A 23697-nucleotide genomic window follows, 5' to 3' on the forward strand; every position below is an offset into this window, starting at 1 on the left:
TTAGAGACATTGGGAATGAGGAGGTGGAAGTATTCCAGTTTGCCAGTGTTCTATCTTTCCGGAATGGGCGCTGATTTAGTTTGCCTTCTACACATATTTTTGTCAGGACATGTTTGTTTACTTGTCAGTTGTTTGAGATAATCTGAAGGAGAAGGAATGTGATGGGACATCTCTCAGATGTAGAGAAAAGTGCCAAGTTAAAGGGTGGTGAAAAGAGAGAGATTTCACATCAAAAGGTCACAGCTAAGGGCATTATTCAACCCTTATTGCCGAAGATCAGCTTTAGAGCGTGATTGAAATGTAAAGACAATGTTCCAGCCGTAGAAGAGACATGCATTCATGGCTAACGCTGTATATGTCCCTCAATCACAAATGACCTTCACATTTCCATTGAGGAATCTGTAATGCTTCTGTCATACAGACTGAATAGAGCCCTTAGTAACACTTGACACACTCCTGTCGTGTTATCAGAGGAGATCAGGTGACTGGTGACACTCCAACACTACAGTCTCACTTGTCACAGAAGTGTCGCGACCTCACAAAGCACTTCGTCTTCAACAGCTGTTCATTCCTGGTTGGATAAACAAACTAATCCTTCACAAACTCTTTCACAAGATGAAGGCTGAAACAGTAGATAAGATGATTCATTATGGAATCTTTTCTCATTTTCTTATCTACGTTATACACAACAAGGTTGCTTCTACTTATGTTTTAATGCTGTAATAACAACATTGTTGTTACCAGATACCTTAGAAAATACTTTGTATTTACATATAAATGTAGTTGAGTGGCTGGATTGTGTAATTTCAGTGACACTACACAGGTATAACAGCAATAATATAAAACCCTGATGTATTATTCTGGAATTTTTAATGAGCTTGCTGATGGACAGAAGATTCACACATCTAAACATCACTGAAGTTGTCTGGGAATCGTACTGGCTGCCTACTTGTTTTCTTGCTTGGTTTCAAACGTCATGAAAGAGCTTCTACCCACCTTAACCAGACCTGGGTTCAGATAAGAGTTTGAAATCATTCAAATAACGTATATCGCTAGCTTGCTGGGAGTAGCAGAGAGGGTTTACATTTTTGGGAGTATTCTGTCTGTCCATTATGCCAGACAAGTTCAATCAAGCGCAGATAAAATATTTGAAATAGCTTCAAATCATATTTGAACCAAGGTCTGACCCCAGCGTGAAACTCCCAGCTGTAAACCACCAGTAGCTTAGTGCCTAGTTAGAGGTCAGAAGTCAGAGGTTAATGGGGTGCCCTGGGCCATTCAGCAGGACACTATCCTAAATATAAACTGTTTTTATGGGGGAAGAGCTGTCATTTGAACCCAGGGAATATGTTATGGACAATTTTGCAGTCGGGAATTATTCAGTAATTCAGCGTATTAGCTGCTGTAAGTTGCATTGGTACTATGCCATGAAATTAACTAACTATGCCATTGAACTTGTTTACTCGATCTCAGAGTAAATTCAGGACCAAAATATATATTTTTTTATAATTCTATTGAAAAATGACTGTGTCCTGTAGCAATCAGGAAGGATTTCAAAATCTATTTTCTATTTTCAAACTGAAAATGAAGATAGATCGCCCATCTGTTTTTAATCAGCGTCCAATCACGTTCTCTCATTGGATAGAAGTTGAGACTACACATTTTCTCATTGGTTCATGAGTCCAGTTGGTCTACAGCTGTCACGATTGTCGTAAGGAGTGGACCAAAACGCAGCGGGAAAAGGTATACTCATCTTCTTTTTTATTTGAAGAAGGCAAAACAAAATAAACACGTATACAAAAACAAACGACTCCAAACAGTCCCGTCAGGTGCAACAAACACTAAACCAGGAAATAACTACCCACAAACCCCCATAGAACAAACACCCCTATAAATAGGACCTTCAATCAGAGGCAACGAGAAGCAGCTGCCTCCAATTGAAGGTCAACCCAATAAACACCACATTGAAATAGACCAACTAGAAATAACATAGAAATACACTAACATAGAACATAACCCAAACAACCCCAAAACACCCTAAACAAACACCCCCTGCCACGCCCCGACCAAACTACAATAACAAACAGCCCCTTTACTGGTCAGGATGTGACAGTACCCCCCCCCCAAAGGTGCAGACCCCGGATGCACCTTAAACAAAAAAAATACAAAAATAAACCCCAACACAAAAAAATCCCCTAACTAAAGGGAGGGAAGGGAGGGTGGCCACCGTCACCGACGGTTCTTGTGCTACACCCCTCCCTCCCCAACCTCCTACTATGGAGGTGGCTCAGGCTCCGGCCTTACTCCCCAACCTAACCTGTCCACCCCCGCTAACTGCTTATTATTATTTACCCCTCCCGAAGTCTCTGGACTGAGGCGCGTCGCTGGAGACCTCGGGCTGATGTGCGTCGCTGGAGATCTCGGGCTGATGCACATCGCTGGAGATCTCGGGCTGATGCGCGACTCTGGGAGCTCCGGACTGGAGGGCGACTCTAGGAGCTCCGGACTGGAGGGCGACTCTGGGAGCTCCGGACTGGAGGGCGACTCTGGGAGCTCTGGACTGGAGGGCGACTCTGGGAGCTCTGGACTGGAGGGCGACTCTGGGAGCTCCGGACTGGAGGGCGACTCTGGCTGCGCCGGTTCTGGACTGTGGGCCGTCTCTGCTGGCTCCGGACTGAGGGCCGTCTCTGCTGGCTCCGGACTGTGGGCCGTCTCTGCTGGCTCCGGATTGAGGGCCGTCTCTGCTGGCTCCGGACTGAGGGCCGTCTCTGCTGGCTCCGGACTGTGGGCCGTCTCTGCTGGCTCCGGACTGTGGGCCGTCTCTGCTGGCTCCGGACTGTGGGCCGTCTCTGCTGGCTCCGGACTGTGGGCCATCTCTGCTGGCTCCGGACTGTGGGCCGTCTCTGCTGGCTCCAGACTGTGGGCTGTCTCTGCTGGCTCCGGACTGTGGGCCGTCTCTAGACGGGGTACTGTCGCCGGAAGCTCTGGACGGGGCACTGTCGCCGGAAGCTCTGGACGGGGAACTGTCGCCGGAAGCTCTGGACGGGGAACTATCGCCGGAAGCTCTGGACGGGGAACTATCGCCGGAAGCTCTGGACGGGGAACTATCGCCGGAAGCTCTGGACGGGGAACTATCGTCGGAAGCTCTGGACGGGGAACTGTCGTCGGAAGCTCTGGACGGGGAACTGTCGTCGGAAGCTCTGGACGGGGAACTGTCGTCGGAAGCTCTGGACGGGGAACTGTCGTCGGAAGCTCTGGACGGGGAACTGTCGTCGGAAGCTCTGGACGGGGAACTGTCATCGGAAGATCTGGACGGGGAACTGTCGCCGGAAGCTCTGGACAGGGAACTATCGCCGGAAGCTCTGGACGGGGAACTATCGTCGGAAGCTCTGGACGGGGAACTGTCGTCGGAAGCTCTGGACGGGGAACTGTCGTCGGAAGCTCTGGACGGGGAACTGTCGTCGGAAGCTCTGGACGGGGAACTGTCGTCGGAAGCTCTGGACGGGGAACTGTCGTCGGAAGATCTGGACGGGGAACTGTCGTCCGAAGCTCTGGACGGGGAACTGTCGTCCGAAGCTCTGGACGGGGAACTGTTGTCGGCTGCTCTGGACGGGGAACTGTCATCGGAAGCTCTGGACGGGGACTACGCACTGAAGGCCTGATGCGTGGGACTGGTTTTGGAGGCACCAGACTAGGGACACGCACCACAGGGCTAGTGCGAGGAGCAGGAGCAGGACAAACTGGACTGGGCTGACGCACTGGAGGCCTGGTGCGTGGGGCTGGTACTGGAGGTACCAGACTGGAGACACGCACCCCAAGGCTAGTGCGAGGAATGGGAACAGGACATACTGGACTGGGCTGACGCACTGGAGGCCTAGTGCGTGGTGCTGGCTTTGGAGGCGCCAGACTGGAAACACGCACTTCAAGGATAGTGCGAGGAGCGGGAACTGGATACACTGGGTCATGAGTAGGCACCAGCGGTCTGGAGCGCACCACCTGCACAACCCGTCCTGGCTGGATGGTAACAGTAGCCCTGCACGAGCGGAGTGCTGGCACAGGGCGAACTGGGCTGTGCCGAGGCCTGATGGCTGCCGTGCGTAGAGCAGGCGTAGGGTAGCCTGGGCCTAGGAGGCGCACTGGTGGCCAGATGTGCTGTGCAGGCATACTCCTACCCGGCTGGATGCCCACTCTAGCACGGCACTTGCGAGGGGCTGGGATCGCTCGCACCGGACTGTGCGTGCGCATGTGCGAGATCGTGCGCACTTCCGCATACACCGGTGCGCTCATGATCCGTTGCTCCCCATAATAAGCATGGGGAGTTGGCTTAGGTCTATTACCTGACCTAGCCACTCTCCCTGTGTGCCCCCCCAAAAAACTTTCTTGGGGGTGCCTCTCGCACTTGCCAATCGACGCGTATAACGCCTCGTAATGACGCCTTTCCGCCTTGGCTGCCTCCAGCTCCTCCTTAGGGCGCTGGTACTCCCCAGCCTGGTGCAATGGTCCTGCCCCGTCCAGGATCTCCTCCCATGTCCATGAATCCTTATATTCCTCCTGCTGCTCCTTCCTCCGCTGCTTGGTCCGTTTGTGGTGGGTAGTTCTGTCACGATTGTCGTAAGGAGTGGACCAAAACGCAGCGGGAAAATGTATACTCATCTTCTTTTTTATTTGAAGAAGGCAAAACAAAATAAACACGTATACAAAAACAAACGACTCCAAACAGTCCCGTCAGCTGCAACAAACACTAAACCAGGAAATAACTACCCACAAACACCCATAGAATAAACACCCCTATAAATAGGACCTTCAATCAGATGCAACGAGAAGCAGCTGCCTCCAATTGAAGGTCAACCCAATAAACTCCACATAGAAATAGACCAACTGGAAATAACATAGAAATACACTAACATAGAACATAACCCAAATAACCCTGAAACACCCTTAACAAACACCCCCTGCCACGCCCTGACCAAACTACAATAACAAACAGCCCCTTTACTGGTCAGGACGTGACAACAGCAGAGAAAAAGCATCAATGGGCTTCTGTACCTCCTGCTCAACAGATATAAAACGCTGGCCTCCACTAAACCCAGACCCCTCCTGATCCCTCTCTCTATGAAGACATGTCCATACGTTGTCCTCCATTAAACCCATACCCCTCCTGTTTCCCTCTCTCTATGTAGACATGTCCATACGCTGTCCTCCACTAAACCCAGACCCCTCCTGTTTCCCTCTCTCTATGTAGACATGTCCATACGCTGTCCTCCACTAAACCCAGACCCCTCCTGTTTCCCTCTCTCTATGTAGACATGTCCATACGCTGTCCTCCACTAAACCCAGACCCCTCCTGTTTCCCTCTCTCTATGTAGACATGTCCATACGCTGTCCTCCACTAAACCCAGACCCCTCCTGTTTCCCTCTCTCTATGTAGACATGTCCATACGCTGTCCTCCACTAAACCCAGACCCCTCCTGTTTCCCTCTCTCTATGTAGACATGTCCATACGCTGTCCTCCACTAAACCCATACCCCTCCTGTTTCCCTCTCTCTATGTAGACATGTCCATACGCTGTCCTCCACTAAACCCAGACCCCTCCTGTTTCCCTCTCTCTATGTAGACATGTCCATGCATGGCTCAGTGCAAAGCAAGCAAGAGAGATGATATGTGTCAGGCTAGCATCAGCTCCCGCAGTCAGCCAAGTGTGTTGAGACAGATTGCACTTTTGCCTTGCCCTGACATCTCTGGTTGTCTGCATTTTCCCAAGTGCTGTCAGAGATTCAGAGGGGTGGAGGTGAGAGGGGAGAAGGGGTGGAGGGGAGAGGGGAGAGGGGGGAAGGGGAGAGGGGTGGAGGGGAAAGATGAGAGGGGAGAAGGGGAGAGGGTTGGAGGTGAGCGGGTTGGAGGTGAGAGGGGTGGAGGGGAGAGGGGAGAAGGGGAGAGGGGTGGAGGGTGGAGGGGAGAAGGGGAATTGCCTGGTGAGCCTGTTCTTGTCTCAGCGTCTGGACCCAGTGAGTGGACGTCGGCGGCTTTCCGGCCAAGGGCTCCTAATTCAGTCTCAGGGCGAAGAGGTGTTGGTAGACCAAAAGAGGAGAGGAGGGTAGTGTGTGTGTGTGTGTGTGTGTGTGTGTGTGTGTGTGTGTGTGTGTGTGTGTGTGTGTGTGTGTGTGTGTGTGTGTGTGTGTGTGTGTGTGTGTGTGTGTGATGCGAATAGGACCACACACACATATAGGACACACATGACACACACACACACACACACACACACACACACACACACACACACACACAATCAGCACCCCACGCCCCCATACACACATGCACCCACACTCACACACTTTGTGAGCTGGTGGGCTGGTTGGACATGACTATTGGTGGATAGCGCCATGGGACAGTAAACCTCTGACACTGGGCAGGAGCAGCAGCAGGAAGCACAGTGGATTAGGCCTGGGCCTGGCTGAGGCTTGCATGGTACACCATATCCCACAAGCAGTTATGTTCTCACTAAATGTACTACATTATTCACCAAGAAAAGCAATGCTGTCCAACCTTGTGTCGATGCCAATGGGTTTATTTGGTTGTAACTCTGATTGGCTGTGTGTATAGTGGAAGATGCCAGGCTCTCTACTTCACACAGGGATAGTATATCTGACAGTCATGAGTAGCAGTCAATACGTCATTAATGTGTAGAAACCAACATATCACATATTAATCCATGCAGTAAATGGATCATGTTTCTAATCAATCAATGGAATCGGTCTTCAACAACTTAATACACAACACTATGACTAGGGCCAGGGGTTCGTCCTGACTCTACAACCTGAACCAGAAAAACCTCTTGGACCAAGCTGAGATATGTTGTAAAACACAAAGGGCTTTATCCACAGCCTTGTTCTTAGGTAGTGTCTCATCCAGGTCAGTGTCTATGTAAGTACTGCTTGAAATAGACTCAACCTGTCTCCTCCCTCCCCTCCTCCCCTCATCTCCTCCTCCTTTTCTCCTCTTCCCCTCCTCACTTCCTCCTCCTCCCCTCCTCCCTTCCTTCTCCTTTCCTCACCTCCCCTTTTCTCCTGGCTGAGGAGGATTCCACCAGTGCGGTGATGTCACTAATTCTTCCTCACACCTAGCCGAAAAGGGCTCAGCGCTGGCCGGTTCAGCCAACCGCAGTCTGGCCGGTTTCCTGTCAGACCATCCCCAAGCAAACAGTGAGAGACGGATGGCAAACACACAGGGCCCTTCCACCTGTTCACACAGCCAAGTCAAGGGGCTGATCATGGTCAGGTCCCCGGACCTCAGGGAAGAGTGGCAGGGCCCCAGAGCGGCAGGGCCCCGGAGTGAATCAATGCATGTCAACGATGGGCCAAAGTCTATATGGCCCATCGTTTATAATATTTTTTTCATGAACTAACAGAGGAATCAATTACTCTTCACTGTACACATACAGTACCAGTCAAAAGTTTGGACACACCTACTCATTGCAGGGTCTTTCTTTATTTTTACTATTTTCCTGATTGTAGAATATTAGTGAAGACATCAAAACTATGAAATAACACATATGGAATCATGTAGTAACCCACATTTTTTTTTAAGAAATCAAAATATATTTTATATTTGAGATTCTTCAAACACTATGATAAAACTGTCTCTCATGAGGACCGCCACAGGAAAGGAAGACCCAGAGTTACCTCTGCTGCAGAGGATAACTTCATTAGAATAACTGCACATCAGATTGCAGCCCAAATAAATGCTTCACTGTCACGTCCTGACCATAGTAAGATGTTATTTTCTATGGTAGAGTAGGTCAGGGCGTGACAGGGGGTGTTTTGTGTTTTTCTATGTTTTGTATTTCTATGTTTAAGTTCTAGATTTTCTATTTCTATGTTTGTTTTTTTGGGTTGATCTCCAATTAGAGGCAGCTGGTCCTCATTGTCTCTAATTGGAGATCATATTTAAGTAGGGGTTTTTCTTCCTGGGTTTTGTGGGTTATTATATTTTGAGTAGTGTTTGTTTCTCTCTGCGTCACAGTTTGTTTTATTTATTCAGTTATTTATGTACTGCAAAGTTTCACGGATTAAATCAAATGTGGAACTACAACCACGCTGCACTTTGGTCCCCTCTCTACGACAGCCGTGACATTCACAGAGTTCAAGTAACAGACACATCTCAACATCAACTGTTCAGAGGAGACTGCGTGAATCAGGCCTTCATAATTGAATTGCTGCAAATAAACCACTACTAAAGGACACCAATAAGAAGAAGAGGCTTGCTTGGGCCAAGAAACACGAGCAATAAGCATTAGATCGGTAGATATCTGTCCTTTGGTCTGATGAGTCCAAATTTGAGATTTTTGGTTCCAACCGCCGTGTCTTTGTGAGACGCAGAGTAGGTGAACGAATGATCTCCGCATGAGTGGTTCCCACCATGAAGCTCGGGGGAGGAGGTGTGATGATGTGGCGGCGCTTTACTGGTGACACTGTCTGTGATTTATTTAGAATTCAAGGCACACTTAACCAAAATGGTACCACAGCATTCTGCAGGGATACGCCATCCCATCTGGTTTGCGATTAGTTGGACTATCAGTTGTTTTTCAACAGGACAATACCCAAAACAAACCTTCAGGCTGTGGAAGCGCTATTTGACCAAGATGGAGAGTGATGGAGTGCTGCATCAGATGACCTGGCCTCCACAATCACCCGACCTCAACCCAATTCAGACGGTTTGGGATGAGTTGGACCGAAGAGTGAAGGAAAAGCAACCAACAAGTGCTCAGCATATGTGGGAACTCCTTCAAGATTGTTGGAAAAGCATTCCAGGTGAAGCTGGTTGAGAGAATGTCAAGAGTGTGCAAAGCTGTCGTCAAGGCAAAGGGTGGCTACTTAGAAGAATTTAAAATCTAAAATATATTTTGATTTGTTTAACACTTTTTTGTTTACATTATTGCATATATGTTATTTCATAGTTTTGATATCTTCACTAATATTCTATAATGTAGAAAATGGTAAATTATGAAAAACCTTGAATGAGTAGGTGTGTCTAAACTTTTGACTGGTACTGTACGTGTAAAGAATTTCATTTAAGTTTTTATCCACAACTTTGTCCACAACTTTACCCACAATTTTGGAAAGTAATAAATGAAAGCACCAGAGTTGAATGTTCTCAGTAAAGCATGCCCAGACTAAAGACTAGCCTTATGTTCTTCGGCTGCTGGACAAATTTCGCGCTGTTTTCCTACAAGAACAGTCGTCAGAGTTCTTAAGTGGGGAAGTCCAACCACCTAGGTACATTTATCCTCTGTGTGTTCATGCAGCGATTCAGCCAGCATGTTTAAGGAGAGGTAATTGGGGGACAGGTGAGTTGAAGTTGGGAAACCCTTTGTTTTGTTTAATTTTCCACTGGGCACACACTGGTTGAATCAACGTTGTTTCCACGTTATTTCAATTAAATTACATTGAACCAATGTGGAATAGACGATGAATTGACGTCTGTGCCCAATGAATTTTCTCTGGTAATCCACAACCGTGCTAGCTAGACCTCGCTTAACCCCATTACTTTACCTCCAATCAACACAGGGATGTTAGGCAACATGTAACCTCTGTCTCTCCATGATCTCTCTCTCTCTCTGGTTTTTGGCAAAAACCTGTCAAAATATCCCCTTCACTCGCTCGCTCATTTGTCCGTGTTCAACAACGGCAACAAGACCTCTACAGTCATTTCCATAAAAACTGTCCAAATTACTTTAGTCTTAAATTATCTCTAATTGGCCGCTGTGTTGGGTTACTGGCGGATGCCGTCCAATCACTTTGCCTGGCAGTGAAAGGCTCTACTCATTTCCAGCTGGTTAATGATGGCCGAACGGGTGCTTACCAACATCAAGCCATTTTCCAAAGGTTACCACGGATGACTATTAAATGGCTGCGAGGTTTGTTTTACTAAATGCCATTGTCACCTATGGTGTAGCTGCTAGCTGCTAGCTCCCAGTCAGCCCCTCTGCGACTGGGAATCATTTCTCTCCAGGTACAATGAAGACTTGTCTGAAAAAGTAGAGTAGGTCCTAGAAAATAACGAATAATGATCATGCTGCAATACATCTATGTCGAGCTCAGTGGTCCGTTGAGAGGTTTTTGTATTTACACAAGAGGAACAGGGGCTGGTCCTTAATCCACAAACCAATTGCTCAAGCATTTAATTTCTACAAGAGCAACTTCATTTTACATTTAGTTGGACAAAAACAGATGAAAATCCTTGGATTGTGACACAACTCTCTTTAATGACATGTTACATTTTCCAGCCCTTATTGTTATTGTGTTGATGTTGTGGATCAGGCAGACTCCCTTCCATAAGTTCCTGATGTGTTTCCCAAGCATTCACTAGGGACACCGCCAGGGGTGAAAGTAAGGCGATAGGTCCAGTACGGCATCCTGCAAAATTAATAGTGCGGTACTCCATACCTTTAAAACGTGAGCCAATCACAATTAATGCAGCATGCCCAAAACACTATAGGCTACTACACCATTAGTTAACATTACTGCAGGTCAGCCACATGATAAATTAGCAAATTGACATGAAACTGGGTGGTATACACTCCAAATTGCATTGTGGTTTGAGGAGAACACTTACATTTTGTCAATGCAGAGATTTGTGGCCGAGACCGAAGTCGAAGGGCACGAGGACAACAGTGGCTTCATCAATTAGGCTACAAGTGTAGGCCTGATGACATGGCAGAATGTCATTACATTACACCTAGGTGTTTTATAACAGATGCCTCATTCCATTCATCAGATTGCGGGTGCACAGCGCACTGTTGAGGTTTGGATGCTGAATTTCTTTTGTGAGTGGACGAATGTGCACGGGTAGGCTGCAGGAGCGCCTTTGTTAGATGATTGTTTGACCATCAGATGAAAACATCATGACTGGTGGTGTTTATGACACATTAAAAGGTATAGGTCCATAAGGCTAGAGGAAGCTAAAGTAAATTTTATTAAATTGGCAAAATTATATAACCTAATTAGCTTACTCCTCGCTATACATAAATAAATACACTCATTCAAAATAGGCTAACACACCAGAAAGCATGATTTGGACACAGAGGATAATTAGCTTCTTTAAAAAGCTGTGGATTGTTTTAAATAGCATGGACTACTGTCGGAAGGACCTGCAATGTGGGCAGCACTCGTTGCAAATACCAAATAGATTATTGTTGAGTTGCGACTGTCTGTGAAAAGCAGAGTCCCAGCCAGGCATTTGCAATATAAAAAAATGCAATTGCGGAAAAACTGTTTTGGAAAGCAAATGGCTATTGCTTAATGAGATGACAATAAAAAGTCCCCAATCTTTCATTCAAGTATCAAAATTCTTCATTTAATTGAGTGAATAGTGGCCTCTTATTGGCACCAATGGAGAACATCGGCCATATCCCCGGTAAATGTGCATATTCACTGTCTTTTTCATTGGGTCAGTGCCACTTTTGTTTGTTTATGGACAATAATTTCCTCCTCCAGGTTAGATGGACGTCATATTGTATTTGTGTCTCCCTTTTTCTTAGGCCGATTATACGGATCAGACAACGTCATTTTTATTGATCTGTTTGTCAGTGTCAGCAGATTAGGCTACGCTGTCATTTTTGTACTATAAAAAAATGTGTGCGTGCACTTTGTGTATTGTACCGGCGAGAAATCTACTTTCCCCCCTTGACACCACATATACTATTGCAGTAGCCAGCAGCCATGCATTCACCACGTCAGTGTTATCTTTTTAATACCTGGGCCCACCTGTAACCTGAGCCCTCTAAGAAGCAACAATAGCAGGCTTCTCTCTGCATGGAGTCGTGTTGCATCAGGGGTCAGAGTGGAAAACAGAGGCTCTCTTTGTGTTTTCCCAATGAAGTCTAGGACGAGAGGTAGCTGGGTAGGTAATCAAGGCAGGAGCCGAAAGCATACACCGCTTCCAAATCAGCTCCAGCTTCAGCCAGACTCAGCAGAATGTATCACAAACGTATTAACTTCTACCGGGACTCAAATTGAAACCAGCTCAGGCTCGGCTCACGCTCCACAGGCGCTGAGTGTGAGAAGTGACAGAATGATTTAAGGAGGAATCCAAAAACAGATGATTAAGAACTGGGTCGAAAAGGAGGGAGGAGGAGGGGGGAGGAAAGGAGGAGGAGTGAGGAGGAGAGGAGAAGGGGAGGAGGGGAGGAGGGGAGAGAGGAGTAGGAGTGAGGAGGGGAGAAGGGGAGAAGGGGAGGAGGAGGGGAGGAGGGGAGAAGGAGAGAGGAGGAGGGGAGAAGGGGAGGAGGAGGGGAGGAGGGGAGAAGGAGAGAGGAGGAGGGGAGAAGGAGTGAAGAGGAGGGGAGGGGAGAAGGAGAGGAGGGGGGGAAGAGGGAGGAGGGGAGGAGTGAAAAAGTGAGAGTTTATTCAGAGAAAGCTGTAACCCTGTAAGTTTGGACTTCAGCCCCTCTGTGTGATTATTCGGTTAGTCTCACACGTCTCGCTTTCCCCCAAAACTGATTATTTCCCGTCTCTCACCACCCTCAATTCAGTCATCTCTCAGTTACATATCCCCTTTTTTATCCTATTCTGTGAAGTTTGGAAGCGGGCACTCCTTCAGCCCTCTTTAGGTACTGTAATGCGGTGTGGTCTGGCACACTGACGCATCCTGAAGAGCCATCTGCAAACCCAAAGGCTGAGAGAGCAAGTGGGCTTTTCCTGTATGGTTACAGGTGCCTTCGGCTGTGAAGACACATTCTACAAACTGGCACGTTGAGGTACTGTTGACTTTACAGTCTGGCAGTGATCTATAACAGTCTACTGCATCTTCACAGAAGAGTCAGAAGAGTGGCTCAGCACGTATAAACCTTCAGTGTACTTCCTCAGTGTTCTGACAATGCCTGCATCTCTGTCCACCCTGTTTAACCTTAGAGAATGAGCCTGCAGCTGCAGATACACATACACATACATGTAAATGTGCTGCTTTGCCCTCCAGTTTTGTATGTGTACCATAGTATATACAATAACGTTAGTGAAATGCATCCGGTTCAAAAGCGTGTCTAACATTGGTTGTGTGTGCGCGTCTGTGTGAGCATGTGAGTGGGTGCGCATGCATCTGTGTTTGCATGTGTGTCTGTCCCTCCCACTATTCCTGGGCTTTGTTACGCCAGGTGTGTCTGTTCTGAGTGCAGTGGCCCGGGGAGCCGTGAGAACAAGATCGCAGGTCTCTTCTCTTCCCTCAGCTATCTGATTTATCTCACTCTCTCTGGCATTTTAGCAAACAATAGTGGCCCCTTCAATATTGATCTGGATCTCTCTCTTTATCTATCTCTACGGTTGTGTCCCAGATGGCACTCTATTCCCCCTATTGGGTCTTGGTCAAAAGTAGTGCACTATATAGGGAACAGGGTGCCATCTGGGACTCACCCTTTGTGTTGCTCAGGTCCAAGGGAGGCTGCTTTAAATCAGGCCTTGCTGAAGTTTATTTTAATATGTAATTAGCCATGGGTGGGCACTGGGCCTTTGATTATAGGAAGTGCCTGGGGGGAGTGGATGTAAGGATGGCAGAATTTTGACAAAACACTCCAGACTGATCAATCATGAGCTCTGACAGAATGTTTTGTCCCTAATTTCAGAGCACACGTTTGGGGACAGAGGCATTCTCTTGGTCCTTGGTCACTTTAGTCAGGGACTCAAACAAGGCAATCGGATCTGGTGTTCTCATTTCCTCCTTTGACTATTTTCCCAGGGTGTGATGCAGCTCAGACTGTAGATCCACAGTCTTTTCCCAGGGTGGTGTGATGCACGTCATCGACTGTAGATCCACAGTCTTTTCCCAGGGTGGTGTGATGCACGTCAGCGACTGTAGATCCACAGTCTTCTCCCAGGGTGGTGTGATGCACGTCAGCGACTGTAGATCCACAGTCTTTTCCCAGGGTGGTGTGATGGACGTCAGGGACTGTAGAGCCACAGTCTTCTCCCAGGGTGGTGTGATGCACGTCAGCGACTGTAGAGCCACAGTCTTTTCCCAGGGTGGTGTGATGGACGTCAGCGACTGTAGATCCACAGTCTTTTCCCAGGGTGGTGTGATGCACGTCAGCGACTGTAGATCCACAGTCTTTTCCCAGGGTGGTGTGATGCACGTCAGTGACTGTAGATCCACAGTATTTTCCCAGGGTGGTGTGATGCACGTCAGCGACTGTAGATCCACAGTCTTTTCCCAGGGTGGTGTGATGCACGTCAGCGACTGTAGATCCACAGTCTTTTTCCAGGGTGGTTTCAGGGAGGGACAAATAATTTATATATTTTTTTTTTAATTTAACCTTTATATACAGTTGAAGTCGGAAGTTTACATACACCTTAGCCAAATATATTTAAACTCAGTTTTTCACAATTCCTGACATTTAATTATAGTAAAAATGCACTGTCTTAAGTCAGTTAGGATGACCTATTTATTTTAAGAATGTGAAATGTCAGAATAATAGTAGAGAGAATGATTTATTTCAGCTTTTATTTCTTTCATCACATTCCCAGTGGGTCTGACATTTACATACACTCAATTAGTATTTGGTAGCATTTCCTTTAAATTGTTTAACTTGGGTCAAATTTTTCAGGAAGCCTTCCACAAGCTTCCCACAATAAGTTGGGTGAATTTTGGCCTATTCCTCCTGACAGAGCTGGTGTAACTGAATCAGGTTTGTAGGCCTCCTTGCTCGCACACACTTTTTCAGTTCTGTCCACAAACTTTCTATAGGATTGAGGTCAGGGCTTTGTGTTTGCCACTCCAATACCTTGCCTTTGTTGTCCTTAAGCCATTTTGCCACAACTTTGGAAGCATGCTAGGTGTCATTGTCCATTTGGAAGACCCATTTGTGACCAAGCTTTAACTTCCTTACTGATGGCTTGAGATGTTGCTTCAATATATCCACATAATTTTCCATCCTCATGATGCCACCTATTTTGTGAAGTGCACCAGTCCCTCCTGCAGCAAAGCACCCCCACAACATGATGCTGCCATCCCCGTGCTTCACGGTTGGGATGGTGTTCTTCGGCCTGCAAGCCTCCCCCTTTTCCCTCCAAACATAACAATGGTCATTATGGCCAAACAGTTATATTTTTGTTTCATCAGACCAGAGGGCATTTCTCCAAAAAGTACGATCTTTGTCCTCATGTGCAGTTGCAAACCGTAGTCTGTTTTTTTTATGGCGGTTTTGGAGCAGTGGCTTCTTCCTTGCTGAGCGGCCTTTCAGGTTACAGTGGGGGGGGAAAGTATTTGATCCCCTGCTGATTTTGTACGTTTGCCCACTGACAAAGAAATGATCAGTCTATAATTTTAATGGTAGGTTTATTTGAATAGAATAACAACAAAAATATTGAGAAAAACGCATGTCAAAAATGTTATAAATTGTTTTGCATTTTAATGAGGGAAATAAGTATTTGACCCCCTCTCAATCAGAAAGATTTCTGGCTCCCAGGTGTCTTTTATACGGGTAACGAGCTGAGATTAGGAGCACACTGTTAAAGGGTGTTCTCCTAACCGCAGCTTGTTACCTGTATAAAAGACACCTGTCCACAGGAGCGATCAATCAATCAGATTCCAAACTCTCCACCATGGCCAAGACCAAAGAGCTCTCCAAGGATGTCAGGGACAAGATTGTAGACATACACAAGGGTGGAATGGGCTACAAGACCATCGCCAAGCAGCTTGGTGAGAAGGTGACAACATTTGTTGCGATTATTCGCAAATGGAAGAAACACAAAAGAACTGTCAATCTCCCTCGGCCTGGGGCTCCATGCAAGATCTCACCTCGTGGAGTTGCAATGAGCATGAGAATGGTGAGGAATCAGCCCAGAACTACATGGGAGGATCTTGTCAATGATCTCAAGGCAGCTGGGACCATAGTCACCAAGAAAACAATTGGTAACACACTACGCTGTGAAGGACTGAAATCCTGCAGCGCCCGCAAGGTCCCCCTGCTCAAGAATACATATACATGCCCGTCTGAAGTTTGCCAATGAACATCTGAACGATTCAGAGGACAACTGGTGAAAATGTTGTGGTCAGATGAGACCAAAATGGAGCTCTTTGACATCAACTCAACTCGCGTGTTTGGAGGAGGAGGAATGCTGCCTATGACCCCAAGAACACCATCTCCACCGTCAAACATGGAGGTGGAAACATTATGCTTTGGGGGTGTTTTTCTGCTAAGGGGACAGGACAACTACACCGCATCATTTGACGGGGCCATGTACTGTCAAATCTTGGGTGAGAACCTCCTTCCCTCAGCCAGGGCATTGAAAATGGGTCGTGGATGGGTATTCCAGCATGCCAATGACCCAAAACACACGGCCAAGGCAACAAAGGAGTGGCTCAAGAAGAAGCACATTAAGGTTCTGGAGTGGCCTAGCCAGTCTCCAGACCTTAATCCCAAAGAAAATCTGTGGAGGGAGCTGAAGGTTCGAGTTGTCAAATGTCAGCCTCGAAACCTTAATGACTTGGAGAAGATCTGCAAAGAGGAGCGGAACAAAATCCCTCCTGAGATGTGTGCAAACTTGGTGGCCAACTACAAGAAAAGTCTGACCTCTGTGATTGCCAACAAGGGTTTTGCCACCAAGTACTAAGTCTGTTTTGCAGAGGGGTCAAATACTTATTTCCCTCATTGAAATGCAAATCAATTGATAACATTTTTGACATGCGTTTTTCTGGATTTTTTTGTTGTTATTCTGTCTCTCACTGTTCATATAAACCTACCATTAAAATTATAGACTGATAATGTCTTTGTAAGTGGGCAAACGTACAAAATCAGCAAGGGATCAAATACTTTTTTCCCCCACTGTATGTCGATATAGGACTCGATTTACTGTGGATAAATATACTTTTGGACCTGTTTCCTCCAGCATCTTCACAAGGTCCATTGCTGTTCTTCTGGGACTTATTTGCACTTTTCGCACCAAAGTACGTTCATCTCTAAGAGACCGAACGCATCTCCTTCCTGAGCGGTATGATGGCTGCATGGTCCCACGGTGATAATACTTGCGTACTATTGTTTGTATAGATGAACGTGGTACCTTCAGGCATTTGGAAATTGCTCCCAAGGATGAACCAGACTTGTGGAGGTCTACATTTTTTTTCTGAGGTCTTGGCTGAGTTCTTTTGATATCCCCTTGATGTCAAGCAGAGGCACTGAGTTTGAAGGTAGGCCTTGAAATACATCCACAGGTACACCTCCAATTGACTCAAATGATGTCAATTAGCCTATCAGAAGCTTCTAAAGCCATGACATCATTTTCTGGAATTTTCCATGCTATTTAAAGGCACAGTCAACTTCGTGTATGTAAACTTCTGACCCACTGGAATTGTGATACAGTGAATTTTAAGTGAAATAATCTGTCTGTAAACAATTGTTGGAAAAATTACTTGTGTCATGCACAAAGTAGATATCCTAACCAACTTGCCAAAACTATACTTTGTTAACAAGAAATTTGTGGAGTGGTTGAAAACGAGTTTTAATGACTCCAACCTAAGTGTATGTAAACATCCGACTTCAACTGTAACTAGATAAGTTGACTACAAATTTTTATTTTACAATGACGGCCTACACCGGCCAAACCCTCCCCTAACACGGATGACACTTGGCCAATTGTGCACCGCTCTATTGGACTCTGGATCACAGCCAGTTGTGATACAGCCCGGGGTCGAACCAGGGTCTGTAGTGATGCCTCTAGCACTGAGATGCACTGCCTTAGACTGCTGCGCCACTCGGGAGCCCAACTGAGGTGGCACCCCATACTTTAGTCTGATAAATAATGTAGTGAGAAGTATTTGGCACATTTTATAAGTGTGTGTTCTATAATGTATTTTTAGAGCACAGCAAACAAAAATGTGTCGTTAGGACGTCCCTGGAACATCATCGTACACTGGATGTCCCTGTTTTTTTATTTTGTTTATTTTATCTTCCTTAGAGCAAGTCAGTTACAATGACCCCAAAAAAGCAAAAAAGGATACCAAAAAGCAAAAGGCCTCCTGAGGGGACGGGAGCTGGGATTAAAAATAAAAATATACACAAAATGCAAATCACAACAAGAGAGACAGCACAAGTTTGCTGGGATGTCACGTTCTCTTTCTAATTGGTGAATGACACATTGTATTCTACATTTTGATCCCAGAGTCCAGTGAGACAGGTTTAACTTGAGCTTCTTTTGGCTCCTGTCCTGCCTGGGGGGGAAACTTCTAGGATACTGGAATGAAAGTAAGTGGTTTCACCTCTCAGCTTTATTAGCCTTCTTAGACAGCCCCTCTTACCCCCTCCTGCCCCCCTTTCCCCTCCACTGCTATCCCTCCACCCCTATCCCTCCCCTCCCAAAAACTAGCCAGATGGCTGGAAAGTTGACTTTATTTAAATCTGCTAATTATGGATGTTTTCATACTCCCCGTCGTCTTCCATCTCTCTGACTCCACCCCCTCCACACCCTCCACCCCCTCCTTCAGATCATGGCTGGGGCATGATGCATGGCATACCAGTGGACCACAGCCCCAGCTTATAGAGGAGACCTGTGAGAATGACACTGTGTTGACATGTGAGGGGAGGAAGGGATTAGAGAAAGTCACACAGCCTGATCTGCAGTGTTGACAACAATGACCTGAGTTGGACAGGTAAAGAATAAAGTAGCAGGTTTGATACCCCAATTTAATTGGCTGATTTGTTTCAATATGAGAAGGAAGTATTGGGTGTTGAAGATTGCATCTTCTTGCTTTGAAAAATGGTAACTTTTATTAAGTTACCAATGTAATGACACAGTCATAACTGCAGTAAGAACATTGTAGTTGCATAGCATAGTTCCATCTAATGATATTTGTATTTGTATTTATTATGGATCCCCATTAGCTGTTACCAAGGCAGCAGTTACTCCTCCTGGGTCCAGCAAAATTAAGACAGTTCATACAATTTTAAAAACATAACAATACAGTTACAGATTTCACAACACACTGTGTGCCCTCAGGCCCCTACACCACTACCACATATCTACAGTACAAAATCCATGTGTAAATGTGTGTATAGTGCGCATGTTATTGTGTGTCTGTGTATGCATGTGTTTGTGCCTATGTGTCACGCCCTGACCTGAGAGAGCCGTTTTTCTCTGTTTGGTTAGGTCAGGGTGTGACATGGGGTGGGCATTCTATGTGTTGTATGTCTATGTTGTTTTTTTCTTTGATTGGCCGAGTATGGTTTCCAATCAGAGGCAGCTGTCATTCGTTGTCTCTGATTGGGAATCATACTTAGGCAGCCCTTTTCCCACAGTCAGTTGTGGGATCTTGTCTTTGTGTTGCATGTGTTTGCACGCCTAGCTTTTCGTTTGTTGTATTTTTTATTGTTTTTGCTGGTTTCATTTAAAATAAAGCATGATGAACCCAACTCACGCTGTGCCTTGGTCTACCTTTAACGATGAAAGTCACACTATGTTTGTGTTGCTTTACAGTCCCCGCTGTTCCATAAGGGGTATTTTTATCTGTTTTTTAAATCTAATTTTACTGCTTGCATCAGTTATTTGATGTGGAATAGAGTTCCATGTAGTCATGGTTCTATGTAGTACTGTGCGCCTCCCATAGTCTGTTCTGGACTTGGGGACTGTGAAGAGACCTCTTGTGGCATGTCTTGTGGGGTATGCATGAGTGTCCGAGCTGTGCGCCAGCAGTTCAAACAGACAGCTCGGTGCATTCAACATGTCAATACCTCATAAAAACAGGTGGTGATGAAGTCAATCTCTCCTCCACTTTGAGCCAGGAGAGATTGACATGCATATTATTAATATTAGCTCTCTGTGTACATCCAAGGGCCAGCCGTGCTGCCCTGATCTGAGCCTATTGCAATTTTCCTAAGTCCTTTTTTTGTGGCACCTGTCCACACGACTGAACAGGTGCGACAAAACCAGGGCCTGTAGGACATGCCTTGTTGATAGTGCTGTTAAGCAGCACTTTATTATTGATATATCTCTCCTCATCTTAGCTACTGTTGTTTCAATATGTTTTGACCTTGACTGTTTAAAATCCAGGGTTACTCCAAGCAGTTTAGACACCTCAACTTGCTCAATTTCCACATTATTTATTACAAGGTTTAGTTGAGGTTTATGGTTTAGTGAATGATTTATCCCAAATACAATGCTTTTAGTTTTAGAAATATTTAGGACTAACTTATTCCTTGCCACCCACTCCGAAACTAACTGCAACTCTTTGTTAAGTCATTTCAGTCGCAGTCATTTCAGTCGCTGTAGTAGCTGACATGTATAGAGTTGAGTCATCCGCATACATAGAAACTCTGGCTGTACTCAAAGCCAGTGGCATGTCATTAGTAAAGATTTTAAAAAGTAATGGGCCGAGACAGCTGCCCTGGGGAATTCCTGATTCTACCTGGATTATGTTGGAAAGGCTTCCATTAAAGAACACCCTCTGTGTTCTGTTAGACAGGTAACTCTTTATCCACAATATAGCAGGGGGTGTAAAGCCATAACACATATGTTTTTCCAGCAGAAGACTATCATCAATAATGTCAAAAGCCGCACTGAATTCTTACAAAACAGCCCCCACAATCTTTTTATCATCAATATCTCTAAGCCAATCATCATTTGTGCAAGTGCTGTGCTTGTTGAATGTCCTTCCCTGTAAGAATGCTGGAAGTTTGTTGTCAATTTGTTTACTGTAAAATAGCATTGTATCTGGTCAAACACAATTTTTCCAGAAGTTTACTAAGGGTTGGTAACAGGTTGATTGGTTGGCTATTTGATCCAGTAAAGGGGGCTTTACTATTCTTGGGTAGTGGAATGACTTTAGCTTCCCTCCAAGCCTGGGGGCAAACACATTCTAGTAGGCTTAAATTGAAAATATGGCAATATTGTCCACTATTATCCTCAGTAATTTTCCATCCAAGTTGTCAGACCCCGGTGGATTGTCATTGTTGATAGGCACCAATCATTTTCTCACCTCTTCCACACTTCCACAATGCTTGTCTTTCATTATTTGGTCAGGTATACTTGGATGTGTAGTGCCAGCATTTGTTGCTAGCATGGCATCCCTAAATTTGATAATCTTGCCAATGAAAAAATCATGAGAGTAGTTGGCAATATCAGTTGGTTTTGTGATGAATGAGCCATCTGGTTCAGTAAATGATGGAGTTGAGTTTGCCTTTTTTCCCAAAATGTCATTTAAGGTGCTCCAAAGCTTTTTTCTATCATTCTTTATATCATTTATCTTTGTTTCATAGTGTAGTTTCTTCTTCTTTTTATTCAGTTTAGTCACATGATTTCTCAATTTGCAATACGTTTGACAATGGGTTGTGCAGCCAGCCTTATTTGCCATTCCTTTTGCCCTCTCAATCATACCATTTTTCAATTCCTCATCAATCCATGGGGATTTAACCGTTTTTACAGTCATGTTCTTAATGGGTGCATGCTTATAAGTAACTGGAATATGTGGACCTGTGGACCTGTGCTTCTGTTTCCTATAAAAGATCCATGACACAATATTCTAATTACAACAGACTATAACATCCTTTTTTAATATCAATATTAGGATTTGGAAACTTTACAGTGATTGCAAGCAACAGTTTTGTGAATTCAACACTAATTGCTCCGTGAATGTGGCTGTAGCTTTGTGAAATCCACAGCAATCGCTCTGTGCATATGACTGTAGCTTTGTGAAATCTACAGCAATTGCTCCTAGAATGTGACTGTAGCTTTGTGAAATCCACAGCAATCGTTCCTGAATTGTGACTTTGGCTTTGTGAAATCCACAGCAATCACTCCTTTAATGTGACTGTTGTCTAGTACATCGTTCTTTTGTAGGACACACACTCTCGACCTGTGAGTTAAAATCAATATCACCCTCAGTCCAATTAGGAATTCCTTCTTGGAAGGACATTGCCTTTTCAAGCAGGGACTGGGATCAAATCCCACAATTGCACCTGCTTCTAATCGTTTGACCTGGTAAAGCTGTCATCCCATTTGGGACATACACCTCAGTGGGCACCAGGGTTGGGGTCAATTCCATTTCAATTCAGGAAGCACACTGAAATTCCTATACAATGCATTTCAATAAGAATATTTTGGAATTGGAATGGGAATTGCTGTGTACTTCCTGAATTGACTGGAATTAAAATGGAATTGACCCAAACCATGATGGGCACCGGTTCTCCTCCCAACCCTGAACCTTCAGTTCCCAGACCTCCCCTGCTGACAGAGTTATGTTCATCATTAAAGCTCCTATTAAATCAAGGGTCAAAGGCCAGCCAGCAGTCCAGATGACATTGTCCAGTCATTAAGTGTAATTGTGGGTTTGTGTCACTATCTGTGCTGGTGAAAAACGTCTTTATGTCTTTGTTCTTCTGAACCATTAACTTGCGGCTGTTGGAAACAGGAACAACAGTTACAGTCAGCTCCAAAAGTATTGGGACAGTGATACATTTGTTGTTGTCTTGGTTCTTTAATCCAGCACTTTGGATTTGAAATTATACAATGACTATGAGGTAAAAAATACAGACTGTCATCTTTTATTTGAGGGTATTTTCCTCCATATCTGGTGTATCGTTTAGAAATTACAGAACTTTTTGTATATAGCCGCCCCATTTTAGGGGACCAAAAGTATTGGGACATATTCACTTACAGTGCATTCGGAAAGTATTCAGACCCCATTACTTTTTCCACATTTTGTACGTTACAGCCTTATTCTAAAATTGATTAAATCATTTTTTCCCTCATCAATCTACACACAATACCCCATAACGACAAAGCGAAAACAGGTTTTTAGAAAATGTTGCACATTTACAAAAAATACGAAACAGAAATACCTAATTTACATAAGTATTCAGACCCTTTGCTATGAGACTCGAAATTGAGTTCAGGTGCATCCTGTTTCCATTGATCATCCTTGAGATTTCTACAAATTGATTGGAGTCCACCTGTGTTAAATTCAATTGATTGGACATGATATGGAAAGGCACACACCAGTCTATATAAGGTCCCACAGTTGAAATTGCATGTCAGAACAAAAACCAAGCCATGAGATCGAAGGAATTGTCCGTAGAGCTCTGAGACAGGATTGTGTCAAGGCACAGATCTGGCCGTCCGGTCAAACTGAGCAATTGGAGGAGAAGGGCCTTGGTCAGGGAGGTGAATAAGAACCCAATGGTCTCTCCTGAATAATGATGAGTGAAAAAGTCACAGACGCACAAATACAGAAACATAGCCCTAAGACATGCTAAGAGCTCACCATACATTAACAAGGGAGGTTCGTTTTTTTGGGATGTATGATATTTGTAACTTTCTCACTCATCATTATTCACAATTCATTCAGGACTATCCGTAACCGTGGTAGCATCCACATTAATGTAGAAGTGTTTAGAAAAATATTACATTCTTATTTACAATAAAAGTAACTCCAAAATGACACAATACATTATTGTACTATCTACTGGGCACAAAATAATCTGAAACACATCTTAAATAAACAGCTAATGCATCCAACAAGTTTGTAGAGTCACAAGCTTGATGTAATCATTGCGTATTAGGAATATGGGACCAAACACTAAAAGTTTGACTACTTTAATACAAATATAAGTGAAATAATCCCAATACCTTTAGTCCCCTAAAATGGGGGGAATATTTACAAAAAGTGCTGTAATTTCTAAACTGTTCACCCAATATGGATGAAAATATACTCAAATGAAAGATG

The sequence above is a fragment of the Salmo salar genome, chromosome ssa03 (assembly GCF_905237065.1).
Source record: "Salmo salar chromosome ssa03, Ssal_v3.1, whole genome shotgun sequence".
Classification (NCBI taxonomy): Eukaryota; Metazoa; Chordata; class Actinopteri; order Salmoniformes; family Salmonidae; genus Salmo; species Salmo salar.